This window comes from Pinus tabuliformis, chromosome 7 (assembly GCF_031772625.1).
Source record: "Pinus tabuliformis cultivar Carrire ecotype Pingquan chromosome 7, CPIR1, whole genome shotgun sequence".
Classification (NCBI taxonomy): Eukaryota; Viridiplantae; Streptophyta; class Pinopsida; order Pinales; family Pinaceae; genus Pinus; species Pinus tabuliformis.
The window spans coordinates 1,296,016,392-1,296,023,384 of record NC_142293.1 but is presented as its reverse complement, the minus strand read 5'-3'; positions in this window follow the sequence as shown (position 1 = coordinate 1,296,023,384).

Below are 6,993 nucleotides of genomic sequence, written 5' to 3'. Positions count from 1 at the left end.
TACCTCTTCATTAATTATTACTTTTGGATCCTCTACTAATTATTCATGAACCATCAAAAAATGCACCTCTATCAACACAATAGTTTTTGAGGCATGCTAGTATATCTAGAGATATTTTGAGAGTGCATATTTTTTGTTAATCTATATGATTGTCTTCATTGTCATCATCGTAATAAATAATCTATTTGTAAGGTTATTGCAAATCCAAACACCAAATCGGTGTATGATACTCCTTTCTTTGTGGGAGAAGGGACCTAACATTTGACTGCTAAAGTTTAAGAATGTGTACATATTCTATCCTCTCTATGAATATATTGATTATAGATGTGTGTGGGTATATTATCTTATTTTAATATAAATGACTTTAATTTTTTTTTATAAAATCTAAAAAAATTATCAATTTTTTTTATTAAGACTATATTGTAGATGCTTGATTGAAGACTAGATTTATACTATATTTAAGTTCATAATCTATCACAACCACATTACTAAATGTGGTTGATATAAGAAGATCAATGTCATTTTCCATTTGTTATTTCATGCGTTCTCTATTTCTAATAAACTATTTACTATTTTACCATGTAATCATTTGTTATTTGATAATTTGCATGATAATTTCATAATTGTATTAACTGGCACAACCATAAAAATTAAATGGTTAGTAATAGCTATCAAAATACTTATATGTCATTTGTAATGTTGAGAATTTCTAACATATATATTAGAAATGAATGAGAGTGAATATTTAAAATTCTATTCGTTAATGTTAAAAATTCAAAGAGAAAATGTCAACCTATTGTATGATCAATTAAAAAATAAATAAATAAATAACGTCACAAGTATTAACATAATGATAAGTTCATAGAAACAAATTAAGAGGACTATGTGCACAATGAAGTGGTAATACACGACAAATTTGGGGCACTTGAGCTTTTACTCTGTCATTGGCTTTAAAAACAATATGTTTTTTTATTTTATTTTTTATTTTTATTATAGGGAAGTCATCGATCCCCATGGACATTTCCATTGTTGAAGGTATGGCACTGCATAGCAGCAAAATAATGGTGGTTTGATTCTAATGATTCAAAATCCATCATAAAATGCACTCATGATATCTTCTTCAGAGCGCGTTCTTTTTTCATCATTGCCTGCTAACATTTCTTGATACACTACAAAGATGAGAAATTCATAGTGAAATAATCATTATGCATTAGAGGCATTCTTCTTGATCATTTTTTTCCAACGTTTCCTTATCAACTGCAAAGAAGAATAATTTAACAATATTGTTCATTCGCAATGTAAGAATTTAACAAGACTGTTTATTCGTAGTGGAGTGATGCAAAGTTGAATGATGATGAATTTAATGAGGTTGTTTATTCACCTTCTATGAATTTCTATGGAGTGATGTGTAGCTGAACAAATGGGCGTATAACACAATAGTTTCTCATTCCTATAATGCATTTACCAACTGGTGCAAACTTCAAAACACAGTCTTTTACAAGCTAGTCAATATCCTCTACCAAAAGTAACATGGTGGAAATGAAGGTGTGCATATTACATTGCCTTTTTTCTTATTGTTGGAAAAGTAGGGAAGGAAAGGCACAAATTTGACACACAAAAACAACACGGGTTTTTGTTCTTTTTTATTGATCACACAAAACTTGATGATTACAGTCAACTTGATGAGGTGTATTTATAATTTTTCAACTAGTGACTCACTCAAAATAACTTCAACATGCAAACATGCTCTAAATTTGACTTTACCAAATATAATACTAGACTGGAACTCACTCAGACTTGAATCAATTATCTCTCGCTAACATTAGTTAACTCAAACTCTAAATTTAGACTACTCTTCATGCAAGAGTAATTATATATATTTAACACTCCCCCTTAATTATGACCACTAAACTAAGACATGACTCATGACAACTAAAACATGCTTGTTGGTCTAAGAATCAACTAGGCTTACAACACCTAAGTTTCCTCTATGAAAATCAAATACATATTTTGGTAATGTCTTAGTGATTATATCAACCAATCAATCACTCAATTTACAAAGCTTTAAATAAACTTCTCCATTGCTCACAATTTCTTTAATAAAATGATATTTTGTATCAATATGTTTTCTCTTTTGAAGAAACACACTATGCTTGGGTAGTGCAATGGTTGAGGTGTTGTTACAATAGATTGTTGTTGATCCTTTTTTTTTTAATTAATTAATTAATTTATTTATTTTTTATGTTGAATTCTATCCAAAAGTCTTTGTAACCATAATACTTGGAATGTTGCTAATGCCATTTATACATATTCTATTTTTATTGATGAAAGTGTCACAATATACTACTTTTTAGATGCCCATGAATCACACCTGAACCAAGATGAAACACATAGCTAGAATTATTTTTCCTATAATCCAAACTTCCTAAAAAATCATTGTCAGTATACCAACCAAATCTTTCATCTTTTTCCTTTCATAAAATATGCCACCATCTTTAGTTCCTATTATATATCTAAGAATTCTTTTTCCTGCTCTCTAATGTTAGTCTTTTGGAGACTCCATAAATCTAGAAATCAAACTAACTATCTGCATAATATATGGTCATGTAGCTATGAGATACAGAAGGATTCAAACCAATATTTTGAATATAGTTGGATTGACATATGATCCTTCATCATGCTTACTTAATTTTGTAGCTATTGCAATTTGTGTATTATCAGGTTTGTAATTTTCCATCCTGAATCTTTTTGGCTATTCTTTAGCATACTTATTTTTAAAAATAAAAATTCCTTTCTATGAGTTCTCAACTTCTATGCCAAGAAAATATTTCGTAGGAACAATATCTGCCATTTCGAATTCCATTTTCTTTGTTGCTTTAAACTCATCTGACTCAATATCTCCAGTGTAAATCATGTCATCCACATACAAGAAAATAATCAAAATTTGTCCATGCTCAACCTTTGTGTATAAGGTTAGTTCAATTTTGGTTCAGCAAAATCCATTCTTGATCTTGTAACTATAAATTCTACTACACCAAGACACTGGCACTTTCTTGAGTCCATATAGCACCTTCTTTAATCTGTAAACATCGTCTTCATGACCTTCAACTTCATAACCTGCAGGTTGTTGCACATAGATTTCTTCTTCTAGAATTCATTCAATAAGGCTTATTTCATATCCATTTGATATGCTTTCCACTTTTTCTATGATGTTGTGGCTAAGACTTCTCTTACAATATCCAATCTAGCTACTAAACCAAATGTTTCTCCAAGTTCAATTCTTGGTTGCTACGATAACCCTTTCGCTACAAGTCTTGCTTTAAATTTGTTAATTTCTCCATTTTAATTTTACTTTGTCTTGTAGACCCATTTCACACCAATGAGATTTTTATATTTTGGAAAATCAACCAAATCCCAAGTATCATTCTTCTCAATAGCTTCTATTTCTTCATCCATAGCTTGAACCCAATTTTTATGTCTGATAGCTTCCTCAAACCATCAAGGTTGAAATGACAACAATGCAAAATTTTAACTAACATCCAAATTTGACCTAATTGATAACTAGGATAATTATGATAAGATCCATGTTGTTCAAAAAATATTGGAGTCCTTGTTGGTGTGACATTGTTTGGTGTCTTCTCTTGTGATCCCTCCTTCTCATTTTATGCTACATCCTCTTCTTCCATCAGTGGCACTCTTACATAAATTGTTTTTTCTGCACTCATATTCCATGAATATTATTCCTTGAACACAACATGTTTGTTGATTATAGTCTTCTTGGTGAAAGGGTATACAATTTATAAGCTTTTAATTTCTCACTATAACCTCTAAATATGCATTTTTCACTTTTATCATCCAACTTGCCTCTTATCTCTTTAGGTACATGATCATATGCTACACATCCAAACACTCTAAGATGAGATTTATCCGCACTTAAATAGGAATGCAACAAATTACAGAGATAACCATAAATACAGAGACACAACATAAATAATACTTCATTTCATTAATGTAAAATACTTAAATATGCTTATAAACAGTATGGAAATAAACTAGCTCAGGCTATGGTAGCTTATCTCTGAGGAGATACGTGGTGGCTACATGCCTCTAAACTATCTTAGAATGAGGCTCCAAGGCCTATCAATTGTTGAGAAACAATGGAAAACCCTAAACATCCAAAACCCTAACCCTAGGAGATAAGCGCCAAACTATGGGCCTCGTTTTGGGTAAATTTGTACATCAACTTCCCAGGGTTGTAACTTTGGCATACGATCTCCATTTGATAGGTAGAATACCTTGTTAAAAATCTCTATCCAAGGAATACAACATTGGGAAGAGCAACATCAATCCAACCACCCATTTTGCTCCCCAATTTCCCAAAAAACGTCATTTAGGGCCTAAAAATGGCCCCAGAAGTTCAGGACCCGAAAAAATGCCAAAAATAGTAAATTGTGCTACAAATAAGGAAACTGAAAAACTGAAAGAAACAATGCTGGGGGTCCAAGTGGAATTTGTGAGTGGCCACTAATGTCCACCTGGATCATTCCTCCCCACTTAGGAAGCAATGGTCCCCATTACGTTGAGTTCCTGCATGAGATGAGGAAACTTTTGCTAAACTTGGTCCCTAGTGAGCCACTTCCCTGGTGAAGTAGTTGGCCTGCTTTGACAACTTGATACATTTGGATATTCTACTAGAAAGTGTGCTTGATCTGTATGTCCATGATCCAATCAGTTGTAGCTTGTTCCATGTAATTTGGATTTCACTCTGTTGGTGTGAGTTGTTCTGCAATGTCGGATGTGTCAAGTAATGGTGGAAAGTATGGTCGAGAGCGGTCCACATTGAATATTGGCTGCAGGCCAAGGAATGGGGGAATGTTGAGTTCAAATGCATTTTCTCCCATAACATTGGTAATGGTCTAAGGACCATATCAGAGTGGTATAAGTTTCTGATAGGCTCTGATGAGGCGGTCCTTTTGCGAATGTAGCCAGACTTTGTTGCCCACCTGAAACTTGTGTGGCATCCCATGTTGATCATGTCGCTACTTGTACTTGGCATTTGATTTCTCAAAAATGTCATGGATCTGCTGGTGGATATGTTGGATGTGTTCAATGAAGTTTTTTACCTTATCTGTTTCGAACTAGACATGCACCGAATCTGCCTGAGTAGCTGCAAATGGTTTGGCCACATCAATGGGACATAGTGGCTGGAATCCCAAGCCCATCTATAAAGGGTTGTGGCCATTCGAGCTGTGGAGAGCCCAATTATAGCTGTGTTGAACATAGGGGAGGCTCTGATCCCATGTGCATGGATTCTTTGAGTTGTACATGCCAATAATGTGTACAATCATCCGTTTAACAACCTCTGTCTGGCCATCAGTTTGGGGATGGAAGGTTGTGGACTTAGTGAGTTTGGTGTCCAGCATCAACCAAAGACTAGACCAAAATGTACTAAGGAACCTACTATCCCGATCTAAGATGATAGACTATGGGATCCCAAAGTGTACCCAAACTCGTTCAAAGAAGAGTTTAGCAGTGGTGTTTTCTCTAATATTCTTCTTGCAAGTTATCATGATGGCCATATTTGAGAACCTGTCGACGACCATAAAAACATAGTCGTTTCCATGCTTAGTAGAAGGAAGGACTGACATGTAATCCATGGAGATGGATTCCTAAGGTCGACAAGGGGTAGGTAGTGGAGTATAGAGGCCTTGCTGCTTGATGGTCAATTTGGCAATGATGCAGGCAGGGCAAGATCTTATGTACTTCCTAACATCCTGTCAAAGATTCGACCAATAGAAATACTTCTGCAGTATTTCCACCGTACCCGACTATAGTGGGATTCCCAAATCATCCTGGCACGCTGACTTGAAGGAACACAAAGGTGACCCAAGTGGCATAATAGGGCATCCTAGAGGTGAAAATATGGAACATGCTGACCCTCTAATATTGTCTTGTATGTGTGGCCGAATTCTTGGTCACTTTTGTAGAGAAGTGGCCAATCAGAAGTCTCGTGCCGAGCAGAGGAGATGTTTCAACTTTGTGAATGTCTTCTATTGAGATTTAGACCAAAACAATTTTTCCTTCGCTCCTCCCTTAGTGACTTGACTCAAGGGCCAAGTGATATGAGAAAATCCCAACCTGAACCTGCGGTAGAAGTTGGAAAGAACTAGAAAGCTGTGAAGCTCTGTCAGAGTGGTTGGAGATGGCCAATCCCAAATGACTTGGATCTTCGCTTGATCCAAATGTAGCCCTATTCATTAATAATGTGTTGGCATTATGATTCAAGTGTTGTCCTTGATGGCAACTCACTCAGGGGATGGTACAGGTGCTCAGAGGTTGGTACAAGTGATGGCAACTTAATCAGAAGACAGATCTCAGTACAGCATGACAAGGAAGCTCATACACGCCGTTTTGTTAAGCCCAAGTCGCGTGTACACGCGAGTTCGATTCATAAAAAGCGCGTGTATGTGGAAAGGTTCCTTTGGTCCATGGTGGTTAGTCCTTGGAAGTTGTGCCTATGATTTCGGACCATTGTGTCTCGACGGGCGTGTCGATCCCTAGTTTTGAAGTTGATGGTATTGTGTTACTATGGTTTTGGCTCTTGGTATTGAGCTAGGCCTAAGACTATATAAGGAGAAGAAGATCATTAGGCAAAATCATCTTTCGACAAGGGCTTGAATATCTAAGAGTGAAAGAGATCTGATTTGCAGGTGCTGGGTTGCTTGATCTAAGCCAAGGAGAGATCACATTGGTGGATGGAAGACTAGATCTAAGGATAGATCGGGATCTAATGGTTTGAAATGCACTATCATGATATGGTTGATTATGCGTATTTCTAGATCTGCATATTGTCGCAATGTTACGTTTTGGATCTAACTAATGTCTGGTACAGCTGCAAATTGAGAAAGTTTATTTTTAGATCTGTACGCAGGTTGGCTTCAGTAAAAGAGCGTGTATACGCGGGTTTGCTCCTTGAAGTAGCGTATATCTTTT